Here is a 20,403-nt window from a genome sequence, read left to right as displayed (position 1 = left end):
CTACCACAATTGTTATACAGAGCAGAAATATGGGGACAGGGTAGCACAAAGCAGGTTGAATGTATCCAGAATAAGTTTGTAAGAGCTTTTCTTGCCCTTCCCCCTGGGACACCATCTGCCTTGTTAAGGCTTGAATTGAATCTTCCCTCACTTAAGGGCAGAATGCATAAGCTTGACATCTCATATGGGAAGAGACTTCTGAAAATGGAGGATGAGAGTATAACAAAGCAATGCTTGATGACGCAATATAAGTAGGGAGGTTGGACTCAATACTGGTTGGCCCTGTTCCATCAGTATTTTGATGAGTCAACAACAACTCTAATGCAGTTAGACAAGAAGGTGATTAGAGATAAAGTATTTGAAATGGACACATCTGACAACCTGCAGACTAGTAAACAGCAGGGTTTCACTACTTGTACTCTCTACTAAAGAGGGACCAATATTGTCAATAATATCTTCACGACTTAACACCTGTAACCCTTAGAAAAGCATTTACAGCCATCAGACTGACTAGAGGGAAGTTATAGAGAGATCTCTTATGCCCAAGGACTTTGTGTTTGAGGAAAGAGAAGATTTAATATACTATCTGTTACATTGCCCTTTGTATAATGACTCTAGAAACGATCTTCTGGGACCCCTTTTGGAAGAAAGGGCAGCATTGCAACAGTCATCAGTTATCTCTGACTTGTTAGCAGATTATTCCAAAAATATAACATTAAAGGTTGCCACATTTGCTATCACAGCCCAAAAATTCCGAGCCAAATTAGTAAGTCCACAGTGGTGGCTAGAAATTGAAATGGAGATAGTTTGGGATGATACAAATCAGACATTTTTATTGTTATCACATCACTGCTACTGTAATTTTAAAGAGCCAGTATATAGAATAAGTTTTAATATTTATATTGGAAAGTGCTTATTGTACTTTTAAAGGTTGTATATTATCTGATGTCATGGCCTATGGCTAGTACAATAAACAATTCATTCCAAAAATATTCCTCACCATAGACTATGTCAGTGGGAACTTCAGTTCAGCAACATCTGGATGGTTGTCCAATTCCCAATTCAAGATATGTCAAAGTCAGAATCCAGACACTGAAAGTAATGAGTCAGATCCAAATCTAACTAAATCTGGATTCAATCCTATATTTGTATGTGTGAATGTGCACGTTGCTGTTGTTGCTTTTGCCATGAAAATGGACATCTAAGCATATGGACAATGGGCTTTTGGGCATCCTGGGTACGCTGCTGTGACATTTCAATTGTTTATGAGTGAAGAGTAGGAGGAGAATGTGGTTTTTCTTCCTAAATAGCTGGAGAATAAAAACAGGTCCAGAAGAATGGAATGTTTCTTGTAAAACAGAAGAAAAACTACTCCAGAAAAGTTGGTGCATGATGACAACCAGATGCTGCCCTGGTTTTATTCTTTATCAGTTCCAGAGAATCTGTTGTCAACCTGGGATGTTTTCTCTTCTTCCAGGCAGATATCACTTCTAGATTGCCTGCTTCTTTATGAGTGCTTCTTTACACTCTGCACCAACCTCATCCATCTGCTTGACACACAAGATTCATTTCAATGTTTTGCTAAACATTTAAAAGTATAAGACAACTCTGTATGAGTTATCCTAGGCTTTACTTCTGTGGAGTCTCCAAGGGACAAAAGTATAGCTTTGGAAAGATATTTTCTTGAACTTCAGCCCCCTGAATTCCCTACAGGGCATTCTGCCTGATGGATTCTGGGAGCTGTAATTCAAAACAGCAACTTTGCCATGTTCTAGATCATCTCAGGGACTAGAGGTGTTGAGACCAGTGGCACCCCTACTGAGATGCAGGGGTGCCAAATGTACCAGGTGACACAAACAGAATGAATGACACTAAAATACATTTTTGTACAGTATTACAGAATATTTTTTAATATACATCTCTGTGTAGTTAGATATCATCCACAAAACATTTTCAACAAGCTCTTCTTACATGTATTGTATCAATACTGTTACTGTCTTTTAATAATATGAGGCAAGATTGTCTGCATTTTTTCATATCTGTGACAAGACCTGCAACCAAACCCCCACAAATACGGCAAGCATGCTGTAATCCTACAAGGATTAAATTCTATGCTCATTTATGTCTAATGCACATGCGCTCCAGTCAGAGTTGTAATTATTGCCCAGTTACAATGGCATTGGTTTTTTGTAGTCTGATTTTGTCAAACTATCTGGTATTTTAGCTACAATATTGTGATATGATCTGGAAAGGAGGAGGTCCATGTGGGGGAGTTGTGTACCAATATTGTATTGGAAGGTAACCTGTTGCCTTCCAATGTAGTAGAAGATGTTGTTCCTTCACTTCTGCTGAAGAATAAGTTGGCTCCCATATCAGGATAAGAAATGTCTTGCATTGTCCCCACTACTGGCTGTTTTCTGGACATAAAGCATCTTAGACAGCCTAGCAAGAAATAAATACACAGAGACAGAAGCTTTTAAAACTTGGTTATGATTGCATATTCATCCCTACTCAGTCCCCATCTTTGAGATTTTTTAAAATAAAAACATCTCATCCCAAAACCCACATTACTTTATACTTCTGCATTATATTTCTTCATTCTTCAAGGTAACTGTCAACTGTTAAGGTAACTAATCAACAATATTGTTCCAAGGGGACCAAAATGGTGTCCATAAATCTAAAACTGAAATATTAAACAGTGATGCAGTAATACAGCTAAGTGCTGCAAAACAACATAAAATGGAAACTAAAAACGTACCCATAAAGCATATGATAGTGCCATATGCTTTTACAGATCATTGCTACAATCAAACTGTATGCTATGTGCTCTGAGACACAAACAATACATAAGTCCAAATGTACCATAAAAATCACACCACGAGGTTGTTGGTAGGTTTTTAAAAATGTAATTATTTGTCAGGGCCTAAATATTGTAAAAACACCAGTTTCCATTTGATCTTGAAAGCTAAGCAGGGCCAGCCTTAGTTAGCACTTGCTTAGGGGACCACAAACAATACAGGTGCTGTGTCCTATATTTCAAAGAATGGGACTCATAAAGTCACTTTTGAGAGTTCCTTGCCTAAGAAAACCTTGAGAAACTTGTAAGGTTGCCATAAAATTGACAGATAACTTGAAGGGATATGCACACATACAAGCATGGTGTGAGGTGAGATTTTTCTTGGGATTGCAGCATTTGGGGAAACATTTAACCATTTACTCTTCAGCTACACTTCTTTGCCTTGTTGTTATTGTTGAATTGAGTTCATCCCAAGGCTAATCACAACAAGCGAGCCTTGATTTTGTTGGGATCCCTGCAGAGCAGGAAAGAATTAAACCTCTTCCTTTCCTCAGCTCTGGCAGTTATGTCATGTGAGATTAGTTGCCTCACTCAATCTAGCAGTAAGATTGTCCCTGAATTAAGGAAAAGGCAAAGAAGTCCAAGGTGTGTAACAGAATGCCTTTGCTAATCAGAAATTCCTGGCAAATTGATCCTCTAAGGATGTGTCTACACTGCAGTTTAACACCAGTTTAATTGCCATGGCTCTAATGATGTGAAATCCTAAGAGTTGTAGTTTGGTGAAACTCCAGCACTATTTGTCAGAGAAGAATAATGATCCAATTATTCAATGGCATTGAGCCATGATAGTTAAACTGGTGTCAAATTGCATTAATTTTGCAGTGTAAATACACCCTAAACCCTTACTCCATTACGAAGCTCCTCTTCTAGTTTCCATCAGAAAGGTGATGACTGGAGCATGCTAGGAGGTGCCAGCCTGGAAGGAGATTTTAATGGAAATCTTCCAAGCCTGGTAGTGGCTTCTGTTCTTTCCTTTTAAAAATTAACCACTAAGCACCTCTAAGTGCTCCCACGTCTGACCACAGAAGTCATGTTTGAACAGCTCATGCAATGGCTTTTAAGAGGCAGAAAGTCTGCTTTTCCATCTCTCCTGTGCACAACAGAAATAAATGCAAACAACTAAAACATGCATTCTTTTCCTTCTTTCAATTTTTATTGACCATGGTCTTGCCAAGTCCTATTCATTCATATATTGATCTTCTGTTTTAATTAAAATGGAAGGGGTAGAGACATTGTTTCATAGAGGGAAAGTTTAATCCACAGCTGCTAATGATTCATTTCACACATTGCCACACACATTTATATCATTCTAGATCAGACTGGCCCCTAATATTGCTACAGTTTCTTCTTGTTTGTGGTCCCCAGTAAGAGTCACAATGGTTTTCAGATCAGAATAGTTTCATTAGATTTAACACACTTCCAAGTTAACCTTGCTTCCTTTATTAACAGAATGGAGGAGGAAAGGAAACACAATACAGGACTATAGCACTTAGATTCCATGCTAACTGCCATGGTTTTATGCCATTGAATCTTGAAATTTGTAATTTGTGGAGGGTACTACAACTCTGACAGAAAATTCTAAATTCCTCAGGAAACTACAAATGCCAAGATTTCATGAGATGGAACCATGACAATTAAAGTGAAGGCAATCTGTTATCAACTGGCCTACTTTGCAAGGTTATTTAAGGTGTAGCTGAGTTAATGTAATGATGTCAGTGTTGGAGACCAAGGCAAATCACACTGTGAGCCATGGAGGAAGTCATTGTCAAATCTCCTCTGAATAAATCTTGCATGAAAATGGAGGACAGACTTGAAGTTGTCCTGAAAGCCCATAGTAAAGGTAAAGCTTTCCCCTAATGTTAAGTCCAGTCATGTCCAACTCTGGGGGTTGGTGCTCATTTCCATTTCTAAGCCAAAGAGCTGGCATGGTCCATAGACACCTCCAAGGTAATGTGGCCAGCATGACTTCATGGAGTGCTGTTACCTTCCCGCCAGAGCGGTACCTATTGAAGAGAATGAGGTTCTATGGATGGATGACTCCACAAAGTTAAATAATGTCTTAGGAAACTTATTGTGCGGACTCCCAGAATCCTACTCTCTTGTAACTTTTCCAAGCTCTGATGTGGCCTAATTCTGTGGCTTTAACTGTCACAACAGTGCTACACATCTGTCATGCAAATGTGTGGAATCAGAGTCCAGTAGAGAATAGGGAGAGACATCTGTATATAAGATATCCTATGTTTGCTGGGAACATCTTGGTTTCCACAGCTCATACTTTGCTTGCATTGTGTACAGGGTGGGAGGCCTTTCATCTTTGCATTAACACCAGCTGATATTATTTTGACATCTTATGTATGATTAATAAGCATCTTTTAATATGCAAGTGGAAGTATCCTTCACCCAGTGTTGCCTTCTGTTCTTATGCAGCTCATCAGGGTAAAGATAAATGATATCGTAGGTTCAGCAGAGGGAAGAAATATAGAAGATCCACCTACAGCTTCTCATCATCTTTAACTTAACAGGATGTGGTGTGGAGAAAAAATGTTTTTCCTTTGGTAGCATTTTTGTAGTTTTCCCTCCTGCTGTCCTGAAGACAAAGAAACAGATTCCTTACTTCCACTGAGCAGCCATATGGAGAAAAGGGAAAGCAAGCTGCAACCTGGAAAACTCCTGGGTCTTTGAGGAGGTGACCTGTTTATAACCCCTTGAAGGGATTTCTAGTGTAACCAGGAGCTCTGGAGTTTTCTTGCTAAGGCAGCTGCCTGTACCTCCTATTGGGATGGTCCACCACTGTGCAGGCCTAGAGTAACTATGGCAGTAAACCGAGGTTCTTCCTATGATTTACTGACCTAGAGTATTCCAAATATGATGAAAAAGAGCTTGGCTTTCTGCCTGCACTTCAGCTCTTTAAAATCTCCTGTAGCTCAAAAGATGGCAACGGTTCCATCATTATGAAAACCAGGATGAAATAACTGTGACTTCCTGGGGAAAATTTAGTAGAAAAGGTAAACAAGTCAATGCAAGGAGCCAAACTTTCTTTGCATGACAGATCAGTTTACAGAAGGGAGTGAATGGAGACAAGGGAAGATAACATTGTTTTTTAATACCGTAATTAATCTTCCCCTTGCCCCCAATCTTTCTTATGATGGAGGTTATTTCATGATTTACTTCTGTTTGGAGACTTTAATCAAAACACTGAAATCTGGCCCAAAACATTCTGCTGACTGAGATAGAATAGCAAGTAGCACTCAAGTTGTTCCAAAACACAACTATCCAAGTCAAGAGTACTCAGAGCAAGATAAGGTATTTTGATGCATGGATTAGGAAATCCCTTAAGACCAGGTCCTCATTTCTGTCAATAAAAATATAATGACAATCAACAATTTGCTGCCCTTTTATGATACCCAGAACCTACTGCCTAAGGTTGCCAAATGGTGGGGCCACTCCTTGATGGCATTCTTAAAGTTGTGGCTTTAGTCTAACCCACTATTGTCTATGTTATGACAGGAATGTGATGTAAGTTATCTCAGGGCATTCTTCAGGGCCAAAGACCAAAAACAGTGGTTAAGCAGAAAATTCAATAATTTAATGCCTCAAATGACAGATTTGGGGTGTCATTAGTGGTTATGGTAGGAACCAGCCAGCACACGGACTTGGCAAAAACTAGAGACTTTCATTATACCAACAGTTGCCTGGAACTTGCCCTCAAAGGAATCTATCAAAGAATCTCAAATGATTTCTGGACTTTGTAGTAATTTCGTATTTCCAGCACCACTTCCCCTGTCTGAGAAAAGATGGAAGAAGCAATAGCAAAACACAGTGGGTTGCAAATAGAAGATGGTGGTGCCTGGACCCTCCCTGAAATTGTGTGAATGAAGTGAAGCAGTTAGACAATAAGCACTGCACTCAGGGAGCACAAAACCTTGGATTGCAAGTAGTTTCTTGAATATTTTAATTTTAATTTTAATTTTAAAAATGAGACTTCCAGAAGAGTTTACACAATACTGGTGAGAATCACATGGACCTCACAATGTATAATAATGAGATTTAACTTCCAGCAGAGTTCCGGCTGAGTCTATATGAGACATGGGCAAATTTCGGCCCTCCAGGTGTTTTGGACTTCAACTCCCATTATTCCTAACAGCCAGTAGGCTGTTAGGAATAATGGGAGTTGAAGTCCAAAACACCCGGAGGGCCGAAGTTTACTCATGCTTGGTCTACATAATACTGGTGAGGGTCACATGGATCTCTCAGTATTATTGAACTTCACCTCCCAGTATCCATAGCCAGCATAACCAATAATGAGAAATGCTGGAAGTGGAGTCCAATAACATCTGGGACTGCCCTATGACTTTACAGCAACTCTGGTAGCTTACATGTCAGTAGTTGTTAAATCCACTCTGGGTTTTAGTCTGAATGTTAAAGGACCTATTTGTAGTGCTGATCATATATTCAAAGTAGTCTCAGCACCTTGGAGAGTTCATTTAATATCTGCAGTGGAGTCACCATCTGAATGACACACAAAAATGCTATCTGTTACTATTATTTGGTGATCAAGAAAACATATTTCATAAATGTTCCAATTCTCTTATTTTCTCAAACTTTCAGGGCACACTCCATGTTTTAAAGATGAGCCAGTTTCCTCTTTTTCCTATCCTTTGACTTTTTTTTTGCCTTGCTTAGCATCTTTCCTGATGAAAACGTTTATAGGATTTAAAAAACTTCAGCAGCATTTTGTCAAGATGGCTTATTAACAATATTTCCCTGATATAAGTTTGATTTCTTTTTTTTTCTTTTTTTTAACTCTTCAAAATATGAGCTGGGCAAAGAAAATCACATACCTAACAGTGCTTTGCAAATTAGTAGAATAGATTTATCAGGTAATTTTTAAAATGCAAAGTAAAATTGCACAGCATGTGCTAATCTCCATCAAAAATAAAGTCAGAAATCACTTTTCTGTTTTCATATATTATTTTCCACATTTTAACTGTTTTCTGTGTTTCAGCTGTTTTACATGCTTTTAACTGTTTCTTTTTAAATAGTGTTTAGCTTAATTCTATTTAATGTTTTATATTATATATTACATTATATTTTGCAATATTCACCACTTTGAGTCTCTGTTATGAGAAAAATACATACACACATATATATATTCTCTATTTTTCTCGTTCTTTTTTCCTTTCTCTCTTTCTTTATTTTCTCTTATGTCTGTTTTTAATCTATATATCTATCTAAATAAATAATTTTATTGATTAGCCCTTAGGCCATATGACCATACCGAACAACAAAGCTCGATACAACTTAATAAAACTCTATGTAGTAAGTTAAATAAGACACTTATAATAATTCAGTAAATAAGTGTAATCAAACTGAATATATAATGTTTTCCTACAATTTACCCCAATAAGCCCCGCATATGAGGATCTCAGACCTATTGCTTTGCTTAAATACAGAGCTGCTTTATATGTTATTTTTGGGTCTTGGCCACACATAAAATACATTATTCTGATGTGAGTTTCCCAATAAATTGTCAGTTTGATATATGGACCAAGGTACAAGTCTCTCACCTTCTGATACAATTTACAATCAAATAATATGTGTGCTATATCCTCAATTTCAGGTGCTCCGCAGATACAAATCCACTCATTAAAAAGGGTGCTGTTAATCTATATGGAAAATGTATTTGTGTGTGTATCTTGGTGCCTTGGTATCCACTGTGGTTTCAGTCCTGGACCTCCCATTGATACCATAATCCATGGATACTATATAAGGTGGCATAGTTAAATGGTGCCCTTTCTATAAAATGGCAAAATAAAAAATTGAACTTTTCAAAAATATTTTCAATCAATAAATGGTTGACTCCATTAATACAAAATGTATGGATATGGAGGGATGACTGTATGTGGCTTGGTTACCTGTCAACAGGCAACCAAGCAGGGATCTTTGAAATGGTTGATCAGAAGATCTCTGAAGCTTTAGGTGCTCTTACTGCCTATTACAGGGAAAACCACTTGATTCCTAGTCCATCTATAACACAGACAAGCATCTCGAGCTCTGAGGATTACCTTGGGAAGGAATCCCACTGGAGCATGGCAGAACACCAAAATTCCTGGGAGTTACTCTGACTTACAAGAAGCACTGCTTGACTATGGAGCAAAAGGTGGGTGCCAGAAATAATATCATAAGAAAGTTGACTGGCACAACCTGGGGATCACAACCAGACACAGTGAAGACATCTCCCCTTGCACTTTGCTGCTTTGCTGCTGACTATGCATGCCCATATCATGTTAAAACTGTGGATGTGGCTCTTAATGAGACATATCACATTATCACACAATGTCTATGCCCCACACCACTGGAGAAATTATACTGTTTAACTGGTTTTGTACCACCTGACATCTACCAGGAAGTAGCAGCCAACAATGAAAGGACCAGCCCATCCTCTGTTCAGATATCAACCAGCACACCAACACCTTAAATCAAGAAAAAATGTTCTAAGATCTACAAAGATACTGGTAGGAACACCTCAACGAGCAAGACAAAATTTATTGACAGCATTTGGCTTCGAAGAATGGACTGTTCACATTTTGAGACAGTAGGCAATTCTTGGCAATTATTTATTGGACTTGCCACTTGGGCATTTGGACTTCGGCATCTCATTAGTGAACTAATATTTCTAATTGAAAATGTGGACATCTTTTGCAGGCCAAAACCCGGAACCGCAGTCCATGGCTGATACCAAATTAGAGACTCGTCCCTGGGCACACAGAAGACTGGGCCACTTGGAAGGCACTAAACAGACTGTGCTCTGGCACCACCAGATGCAGAGCCAACCTTAAGGAGTCCATGACATGGGAGTGTGGAGAAGAAGAGCAAACCACGAATCACCTACTACAATGCAGCCTGAGCCCTGCCACATGCACAGTGGAGGACCTTCTTATAGCAACACCAGTGGCACTCCAAGTGGCCAGGTGCTGGTCAAAGGACATTTAGTATAATGCCAAGTTTTTAACTTTGTTTGTGTTTTTAAATACAGTACTGTACATTACAACTGTACTCTCAGTTTGCTCCTGGTGCCCCCATGGATTTTTGGACGTCCTTCTTCTGAAATATAGCCTCCAGCACTTGGTATTTGCTATTTCCCACCAAGAAGTAACCAGAACTGACCCTGCTTAGCTTCCAAGATCAGACAGGATCTGGTGCCTTGAGATATTTAGGGCATGAACTTGGGTGGCCTTGGCATTTCAAAGCTCCAACTGCGAAGGGGGAAAAAACTCTTTTGTCTTATGAAAGAACCGCATTGTAACATGCCAGCCACAACTCGCTGTCTGGTGGCCCCTAAGGCATATTTCACAACCATCTGTTGAAACTCACGAGTTCTCCGAGCAAAACCCAAAGTAACAATGAAACTAGGTGTTCCGTAAAGCGGTGCTGGGCAAAGGACGCGTTCTGATTGGCTATTGTGACATCACCATGATAGAACCGGATGGAGACCTCGTGACCCTCCCTTCCTCCTCCTCCTCCTCCTCTTCGTCCTATTCCCAGCTTGCTTTTCCTATACAGATCGAGTGTTCCTTTTCAGAAATATTTAGGACCAAAAGCATTTCGGGTTTCGATATTTTATTGCTTATTTTCGAATACCTGTATTACTATTTACATATCAATCAATTTATTAATACTCCGACCAATGGTCATATGTATTTACAGAAACTATTTACATATAGGTACATAATGGCTTGGAGAGGAGACCCAAATCCAAACACGAAATTCATTTATGTTCCTAAGAGCTCATCCGCACTGTAGGGTGAATGCACTTTCGACACCACTTTACGTACCTATCTTGGAAGTTTTAGTTTTACAGGATCTTCTCTGCTAAAAATTGATGGTGCCAAATTACAGCTTTCATGTTGCTTTAGTGGTGTCAAACTGCAGCCATTCTACAGGGAAGATGCACCCATATATCTTCCCTGAAGGTAATTGCCTCCCTAATATTTTTGGGCATGGGACAAAATGTGTGTACAGTGAAGTGTCAGAAAGCAAAGGCGGGTGGAGGGAAGCAAAGCAATTACAATCACTGTAATCACACATATTATTTGAGAATACAGAAATGCTGGACCACTCTAGCAACCACCATGTTAGACTACACAGAGAAGCCACTGAAATCCACAAGCATGTGGACAATTTCATCTGAAAGGAGGAAACCATGAAAATGAACAAAATCTGGCTACCAGTATTTTAAAAACCTCTAAAATCAGGACAATAAATAAAGAAGAACACTCAGAAAACAGACAGGAAGCATTCAGAGCTAGCTAACACCTCCCAACAAAGGATCCCCATGGCAGGAAGCAGCCAGGCTTTGAAGCTGCAAGGCTATTCAATGTTAATCAAGGTGAATAATTGAAACATTCACACTTGCTTCCAACAGACAAGAGTTCTTTCTCCCACCCTGGACCTTCCACAGATATATAAATCTCACTTGCTTAGTTTCTAACAAACCTCACAACCTCTGAGGATGCCTGCCACAGATGTGGGCGAAACGTCAGGAGAGAATGCTTCTGGAACATGGCCATACAGCCCGGAAAACTCACAGCAACTCAGTGATTCCTTCGACAACACATAGGAGATTTAACCCTTCTAAAATCGTATCAAGTAATGAAATTCATGGGATCTTGACACAGTATTATTATTATTACTATTATTGATACAGTATAAACAATAAAACGTATATTCTGTACATGTTATATGTGTTATCAGGGCGCGTATTCTCTTTTCCCAGTCCCTGATGGGAATTTCTTACTTTAAAATACTGAATTCTAGTTATTTTCCACACAAGGTAATAAACTAGAAAGCCCAAACCTAGGACTACAGTAAAAAGAATGCAACGAGCAAAGGGCGAATTCGAGGACTATTTACTTCTGGAAGTATATATTTCAGAACTTCCTTGCTTTGAAGGGGACTTTTACAGTATGAACCTGGACTCATAACCTTTTGGTTGTGACAACTAGAACAGACCAGATCTATTGTTGAGAGGCGATTCAACACAAAGGAAAATCTCGTTGAACGAATGAGGCTATTCTAGTCAGCATAATTAGCAGGTAGGGTGTATCTCTACACTGTAACATTAATGCAGTGTAATACCGCTTTAACTGCCCTGGCTCAATTCTATGGAATCATGGAAGTTGTAGCATTCCAAGGTATTTAGCCTTCTCTGCCAGGGAGTGCTGGCCTCTCAGCTAACTACAAATCCCAGAATCCGATAGCAGTTAAAGTGGTGTCAATCCGCATTCTTTTCTACAGTGTAGACACAACCTGGGATAAACGTTTGTATTATGGAAGTGGGTTTACTTCACCATCAAAACTTAAAACTTTATTTGAAAACTCTGACTACTCGATTTCAGAGCGAGAGAAAGAGGAGGGAGCTGCAAAGATATAATTCGTAATATTTGTTTCCGTGGCTGCTATCCAACACATTAAAACCACGGGCAATTTTCCTATTGACTTGAGATAGGGTCAATCGTGCTGTGTCATATAGCTGTTTAGCACATTAAACTTACCCTAGTCTAGAGAATAACTTCCTTCTCTTCCTCCTCTTGTTCTTTTTCTTCTTTTTAGTATGAATTAGTAAAAAAAAACCAAACCCTAAAGCTATTTATTTCATAGACGCACATAACCTGAAACGGGAGATACAAGCAAAAAGTAACTCCACCTACTCCTTAAACTAGATTTAATTGAAAATAAACTGCTCAAAACTGTTGATTTGCGGCCGTCTTTTAAAGCCATTATTCCGAAGGTTGTGTTGCTGTGAGTTTTCCCGGCGGTATGGTCAAGATCCAGAAGCATTCTCGCCTGACGTTTTGCCCACATCAATGGCAGGCATCCTCAGATGTGGGCGAAACGTCAGGCGAGAATGCTTCTGGAACATGGCCATGCAGCCCGGAAAACTCACAGCAACCCAGTGATTCCCGCCATGAAAGCCTTCGACAACACATTCCGAAGGTTGTTTGTTGGAAATACAGTAGAGTCTCACTTATCCAACACTCGCTTATCCAACATTCTGGATTATCCAACCCATTTTTGGAGTCAATGTTTTCAATATATCGTGATATTTTGGTGCTAAATTCATAAATACAGTAATTACTACACAGCATTACTGCGTATAGAACTACTTTTTCTGCCAAATTTGTTGTCTAACATGTTGTTTTGGTGCTTCATTTGTAAAATCATAACCTAATTTGATGTTTAATCGGCTTTTACTTAATGCCTCCTTATTATCCAACATATTCGCTTATCCAACATTCTGCCAGCCCGTTTATGTTGGATAAGTGAGACTCTACTGTATGTTTGAATTCAAAGACGGTGTTACATAATAATAGATGACATAAGACTAACCCTAGGGTCTATTTACAAACAGATTGAATCTCATCCTAAATTATTTAATAACAGATCCAAAAAATAACAAACAGAACCCTCATATATGATGGGACCAGAATAATGTCTTTTTTAAGTTGAAAGGGGCGTTGTAGCAGCTTTGGGATTGAGAGAAATAAGTTGGTGGCATAAATTTTCATAGAGTCTATTTCATGAGATGCAACATCTTCAGATAATAATAAGTCAGGCTTTGAAGCTGCAAGGCCATTCAATGCTAATCAAGGTGGCCAATTGCAACATTCACACTTGCTTCAAACAGACGAGAGTTCTTTCTCCCACCCTGGACATTATTGCACCTAAATATATAAACCCCACTTGCCTAGTTTCCAACAGACCTCACAACCTCTGAGTTTGCCTGCCATAGATGTGATACAGCCCGAAAACTAACAACAACCAAATATTGTTGCGGTTGTTGTTGTGTTCGGGAGGTGACGCCCTGTTTCTCTCTTTAAAGGAATACACTCGCAAACACATAAACATTTACACATACACTCGCAATACACTCACTAGCACATAAACATTTACACACACACACATCTGAATCCTAACCTCTTTAAAACTGTGGTGTTTATTGTAGTAAAACTTTTTAAGTACAAAAATTCACTGGGACAGACATTTTAAAATACATCTCAACTATATCCATTGGCAACAGCAAAAATAGGGGGCAAGCTAGAACTTAAGTGGGTTTTAAGTTGTGACATTATTAACCTAGCAAGAATCTGTTTTACTGTATTATACGTTTTAACTGTTTTGTAATTTAATATGGTATGTTTATTGTTGTTGTGTGTGTGATGTGGCATTGAATTTTGCCTTAGTTTTGTAAGCCGCTCTGAGTCTCCTTCGGGATGAGAAGGGCTGGTTATAAAAATGGCAAATAAATAAACAAACAAATATCTTTTTCTGCCAAACTGTTACAATATTTACCCATTTACCTTTTTTATGTAGTAAGGGACCTTGTAGCACCTTTGAAACTGAGAGAAAGAAGTTGGTGGCATCTACTTTCATAGACTTGAGTCTATTTCATAAGATGTAAGACCTCCAGATGATGATGATGATGATGATGATGATGATGATGATGATTACCAATTTCTTTCACTCAGTCACAAAGGCGCTCCAAGGTCCTTTGTATACTGATATTTAATATGGCTATGTCTTTGAATTTTGTCATATTATATTTGTCTCATGACCCGAGGAAATCAGAGCCCAAGACCAATATTTGACTTTCAGTTTTAATAGTAAGAAATATTTTATAAACATTAAAAGGTTACAGCTTTGAAGTGTTAGAAAGTCCCTTATTAAACCATTTCCGAAAAACAGTCCTTCGTTAAGACCAATAGACGATTTATCCTGCCTTTCCATATATATTTTTTCGAATTTAAAACGTAGAGATCTCTTTTAAAATGTGTTGTCGAAGGCTTTTACAGCCGGGAATCACCGGGTTGTTGTGAGTTTTTGGAGCTGTACGGCCATGTTCCAGAAGCAATCTCACCTCTTTAAAAAAAAAATTTGGACAGTCAGATTCTTGAAATGTTGGCAACCGCTTCCCATCCTACCCCAGCCGCAAATTCCCTTCTAATTCTATTCCTTTCAATTAAGTTTCTTTAGAGAATTTGAAATTCCAACTGCAGGCTAAGCTTCTTGGTTTCAATGCTGAACGTTTTTAATAGACTTCTTTCTCCCGTGAAAAGAACCCACCAGTTTAGAGAACGTGTTGCTCACTGGGAGGCCATTTATATTTAAATCAACAGAATGCGTTTCCTCCTCCAGGTATAAATTAGGTTATATAAAGAAGTTTATTAAGTGTAATGATTAAATATGAAATGGAAGTCGTACCAAACATCCTGCCCTTATTAAGTTTGCGAAAATAAAATGCAAATAAATATATTTTATGGGCAGAAACTGGTGAACTTTTTTGCTTTAAGGTCAAATTGCAGACCATAAGAAAAATGATGTAACTAAATTATTGTCCCAAGTGCCGAATTCAAGATAGGAAAACTATTACCATCATGGAAAGTAAGCAAAGTTGGCAAGGGGGGGGCACTGAACTCACTTTTTTGTTGTTTCCCAAACTTTTGAAAACTTTAGACTTTAAACTCTGGAGGCTAAGATCTCAAGGCAGATACTAACCTTGTTGAAATCCCATGTGATCCCAAAGAGCAGAAATGTACGGTGTTGTTTTGGTATATTAAAAAACATATCTATAAGCATAAAAGAGAATTATTACAAAGTGCTGTGGAGATGATACCTCACACTAATTAGGCTAAATCAAATTGATAAGAAATACTCTAAGCAATGCTGGAGGGGCTGCCAGGAAACTGGTACAGTAGAGTCTCACTTATCCAACATAAATGGGCCGGCAGAACGTTGGATAAGCGAATATGTTGGATAATAAGGAGAGATTAAGAAAAAGCCTATTAAACATCAAAATAGGTTATGATTTTACAAATTAAGCACCAAAACATCATGTTATACAACAAATTTGACAGAAAAAGTAGTTCATTACACATTAATGGTATGCAGTAATTACTATATTTACGAATTTAGCACCAAAATATCACAATGCATTGAAAACATTGACTACAAAAATACATTGGATAATCCAGAACGTTGGATAAGTGAGACTCTACTGTACATACATACACATGTGGTAGTCTTGTAAATACTTTCAAACATTTTGGGAAAATGTATTTCAAGAAATAAGGAGAATCACCAAAACAGAGATAACAGGAAGGCGTGAAATAGCACTGCTGTTGTTTATGGATAATAATAAAATATCAAAATAGCTGAATAGATTAATTGCCTACCTGGTAATAGCAGTAGGATTATTAATAGCCAAATATGGAAAGGAGGGGGGGGGGAGTTCCAATTGGAAGAATGATAGTAAACTTCTACTAAATGTCCTTTGACCAGTAGCTGGCCACTTGGAGTGCCACTGGTGTTGCTATAAGAAGGTCCTCCATTTATTTATTTCGTGTCAAAAGCATTGTAATAAGTGGTTTGACATGGAATATCAAGATTAGAAGAGGGCTACTGAAAAAAGATTAATTTGGGAAGATATGGGGAAAATGTATATGTGTATATATAGAAACTGTAAGGGGTAACAAACCTGTAATAGAAACAATGGCGTTTTGTAAATCAATAGTGCAACTGGCTGGTCTGGGGTGAAGGGTCAGCACTAGATGAAGGGGAAACAAACGGAAGACAGATAAAGGAAAATATAACAAGTATGTAATAGATCTAGAGGATGAATATATTATAGGAGTCAAGACATACATATTTCTGTATTGCAATCTGTTATGGGAAAGTGAATGTTGCAATGTACCTGCTTGGGAGAATGGCATACCTGTATTATGTGTACTTGATTATCTCTAGTTGTCCTTTTTATATTTTCTATGTCATTAATTCGTTCAATAAACATTTCAATTATAAAAATAAATTAAATTAAATTTAAAAAATAAGGTGTGCTTTTGACATGAAATCTGACATTCCCTTCATTTTTAATCAAATAGGTACAGGTACGATTAGGGTGGTAGGGGAGAGTGTCTGCTGGTAAGCTATTTTTTCCTGTAATCGCCCTGAAGGGTTGAGAATGGACTGTATTTCTAAAAATAAAGGGAAAAAATCTACAATGCGGTTTGATCCTAACTGATTGTTTTTAATTCCTGTTCTGATCCCACTTCATTTAAATTCAGCTATGAATCAGTTGGTCCTTTTATTTCAATGCAGCTTCATTTCATTTGGCTGCAACCTTATGAATAATTGATCTCCAAATAAGACCGTGTGAATAATCACGCTGTGGCTGTGGTTTAAATCCAATTAATGTCGATCATAAAGCGAGCTTATTACTGGATTTCCTTGGCTAGATTTGTTCAGAGGGGCTTTGCCTTTGTTCGCCCTATAAATATGGTTTCAGCCCAGTATTCCTAGAACCAGAGAAGTCAGCCATAGCAGAGCCCTTGATGAACCAACCTGGACACAACATGTTATTTGACAACACAGAAATGCTGGACCACTCTCACAACCGACATGTTAGACTACACAGAGAAGCCACTGAAATCCACAAGCATGTGGACAATTTTCCACAAGCATGTGGAAAAACGGAAAGCATGAAAATGAACAAAACCTGGCTCTAAAATCAGGAGAGCAAATAAAGAGCAACACTCTGAAAACAGGAGAATTCCCGACACGAAACAATCAGGGCCAGCTAACACCTCCCAACAAAGGATTCCCCCAGGCACGAATCAGCAACGCCTTGAAGCTGCAAGGCTTTTCAGTGCTACTCAAGATGATTAATTGCAACATTCACATTTGCCTCTAACAGACAAGAGTTCTTTTTCCCACCCTGGACCTGAAACTAGGCAAGTGAGATTTATATATCTGTAGAAAATAATATATCTTTCTCCCATCCTAGACATTCCACATATATATAAACCCCACTTGCCTAGTTTCCAACAGACCTCACAACCTCCGAGGATGCCTACCATAGATGTGGGCGAGAGAATGATTCTGGAACATGGCCATACAGCCAGGAAAACTCACAGCAACCCAGTGATTCCGGCCATGAGAGCCTTCGACAACACATTCCTAGTCTTCATCCCTGTTCTGAATGGAAAATCTTGACTGTAAAGGGCTGATTATCATTAGGAAATACGGATTTGATAATAGTGGTGCTGGAGATGTATTTATATCGTATTTTACAGATCCCTGTGTATTATTTCAGTAAAGGAAGCTTAAAAAACAAACAAACATAGAGAAGACGGTAAGACAGTTTTACAATGTATCCTAAAATGAAGCAGCTACGGGGAGGAAAATTCCGAATGCGGATACAGTTTTGAAAAGGCGCTGCCTCTGTTTACAACCACTGCAGAGAAGAATATAAAGCTGGACGGGGAGAGGGAGGGAGAATGACTCCTGCATTAGACGCCATTGGTAGTCGCATCACGCCCGCCTGCGGTTGGTGGCGTGGAAATTGAGGGAGAATATCTATCAATCTCTCGGGAAAGCCCTTGGATGAGTTAGACTGAGTCTTAGCCATACTTAGACTTGTTCTTGCTGTGTATGTTCAAGTCGTTTCTGACATGGCGATCCAAAGGCGACTCTTGGTAAGATTTGTTCAGAAGGAGATTGCCTTTGCCATCCTCTGAGACTGTGTGTGACTTGCCTGAGTGGGTTTCCATCAGGAGTCTAACCCTGCTTCTACACTGCCCTATATCTCAGGGCCCTTCCACACAGCCATATAATCCAGAATATCAACGCAGAAAATCGCACCATATCTGCATTAAACTGTGTTATCTGAGTCCACACTGCCATATATTCTAGTTCAAAGCAGAACGTGAGGGATTCAGCTGTGTGGAAGGTGCCTCTGGATATGATCCCAGAATATCTGCTTATCCCAGATCATCTGGCAGTGTAGACTCATATAATCCAGTTCAAAGCAGATAATCTGGGATCAGATCCTGGGATATAGGGCAGTGTAGCTCCAACAGTAGTTTCCAAAGTCCAATGCTCCTACCACTACACCAGCAGGGCCTTAGCCAGAAATGGGGGGGGGGGGGGGTTGAACGCCTCCCCCACTCCCCCCCCCCCTTTACAGGCCTGTCAATATTTGCTTGAGATAGTGCTTGTAGTTCTGGAGGGATTCTTAATTTTTTTGCATCTCATAGACTTGGCATGGGGAGTTGGTTAACCAGTTAAAATTCATGAGTAAACCAGGGTTTTTTTAACCTGAAAAATTTCGGGGGGTTTGAACCCCTAATTCCCCCCCCACACACACAGCCCTGTCACCAGTTCACTGTTTTAAAGCAGACCCATTCAACTCAACGAGGCTTCAGTCTGTATTAACCAGTTCCCTGGAATTTCTTCCTTAAGTATAGCAGAGTCTGGATTCAAATCACTATTATTGGTCTTGAAGGGACGTGGACTGGTGACCCTCTTCCTAGCACCCTCTCCTTAAGAATCGGTGGCACAATCCCAAACCGGAAGGCGGAGACCTCTTTCTGTGGCAAATCTGGAGGCCAGGATCCCCACCCACTCAGGTTGTGCTCCCTTATTGTAACCACTCCCTTCTCCTGGCGAAATAATGTATCGCAGCAGAGTTAGGAACTCACAATATAGCTATGAATTTAGAGACTTTAGACACGTAGCACACTGCGGAAATGGAGGGGGTGGTGCACCTGAGAGAAAGAGAGGGAGAAAGGGAGAAAGGGAGAAAGGGAGAAAGAAAAACTAGTCAAGGAAATTCTGCAACATAACATTGTCCATTTTGCATCCTACCGAACAGTTCCAGCGACCGTCCCCAAACCGTTGCCTTCATTTCTCCTTGCTTAAATCCACGCCTCTCAACAGAATTCACTAAACCTGGCATCTATTTGTACACAACTGGTTGCTGTTTCTTTTAACGCAACGAATACTTTAAATGTCTTCATCCAAATACTGAACAAGGAGGAGGAGGACACAGGCCCACGCGTTCTCCTTGACTTTTCTCCCTCTACCTTTCTATCCCCCAGTGAATCACCAAGTTCCTTTGAATGCCATCCTCTCTCCAGATACTTAGAGGAAGGTGGGGAAGTGGGGGGTTGAGTCAAAGAATGTTTACAACTCGGGCTTCAAGTTCAACAACAAAACGCTTGGACGACCACCCCCCAGTTGCCTCCTGCTGCGACTTGGGCTTGAACTTGAACAAAAGAAGAAAGGGAAGGAAACAGGAGGAGGAGGAGAAGTCAAAGTGGGCAGCAGATAAAAACATTTCCCTAGGGGAATTCCTGGGGGTTTTTTTTGTTTATTAAATGTAGATACAAGTAGAGTAATACAAATCTCAGTAATAAAATTCTACTTACATTTTCATTCAATATAATATATCTTATTTACTTAACCTTTCCAATCCCAATTCCACCCTTATCAACCACTTGTGTCCAATAGTTTTTCTCTACCTCCCTTCAGCCCCTACCCACTGGGGACAGCTGTATCTTCAATTGGAGTATTATTTGAATTGATCAATGTAAAAGAGTGTGATTTCATTCTTTATATTTTCTTTTTGCTTTTACTCTAGCTATCAGAGTTCCGCATTTTGTGTACCAATTCTTCTTACAACCTGCTGTGTATTTCATCCTCCTTTCAAA

The 20,403-nt window shown here is 39.2% G+C and overlaps 1 long non-coding RNA gene across 1 annotated transcript in view; it reads right to left on the bottom strand.

Moving 5' to 3' along the window:
* Positions 1 to 19,916, bottom strand: part of LOC107983008 (uncharacterized) — a 53,775-nt gene extending 33,859 nt beyond the window's left edge. The window contains exon 1 of the long non-coding RNA XR_001730461.2: positions 19,559 to 19,916. This is a non-coding gene — a long non-coding RNA (uncharacterized LOC107983008). The remainder of the gene's footprint in view (positions 1 to 19,558) is intronic.
* Between the last annotated feature and the right edge of the window lie 487 nt (positions 19,917 to 20,403).

Source organism: Anolis carolinensis, chromosome 6, assembly GCF_035594765.1.
Source record: "Anolis carolinensis isolate JA03-04 chromosome 6, rAnoCar3.1.pri, whole genome shotgun sequence".
NCBI lineage: Eukaryota > Metazoa > Chordata > Lepidosauria > Squamata > Dactyloidae > Anolis > Anolis carolinensis.
The sequence above is the reverse complement of the archived record's forward strand: the minus strand, read 5'-3'. Positions and strand labels throughout refer to the sequence as shown.